Raw genomic sequence first — 448 nt, forward strand, 5'->3', positions numbered from 1 at the left:
TAGGGGCAGCCTCCAGCCCGGGGGCGGCGCGGCATGGCCACAGGAGAGGGCAGACCCTTTGTTTGAGTCTTTGTTTTCTTTTCAATTACCGGGAATGGAACTCACAGGCGCTTTACCTCTAAGCCACATCCCCAGAGCTCCTTACTTTGCATTTGACAGAGGGCCTCATTAAGTTCCTGAAGTTAGTCTCAAATTTACCTTCCTCCTGCCTCACCATCCCGAATTCATAGGGTTTTACATGTGCACCACTGCCCCAAAACAAAATACTTACCCCAAAATAACACCACCAATGCTATCTCCTCCAGCTACACCCTACCTACCTTCAGTTACAACTCAGTCAAGCCCATCAGGAATTAATACACAGATTAGGCTACACCTCTCATAACCCAAACATTTAACACATAGACCCTCTTGCATTGTTTCACACAGGAACTGACCTTTTCAATAC

The sequence above is a fragment of the Ictidomys tridecemlineatus genome, chromosome X (assembly GCF_052094955.1).
Source record: "Ictidomys tridecemlineatus isolate mIctTri1 chromosome X, mIctTri1.hap1, whole genome shotgun sequence".
Lineage (NCBI taxonomy): Eukaryota > Metazoa > Chordata > Mammalia > Rodentia > Sciuridae > Ictidomys > Ictidomys tridecemlineatus.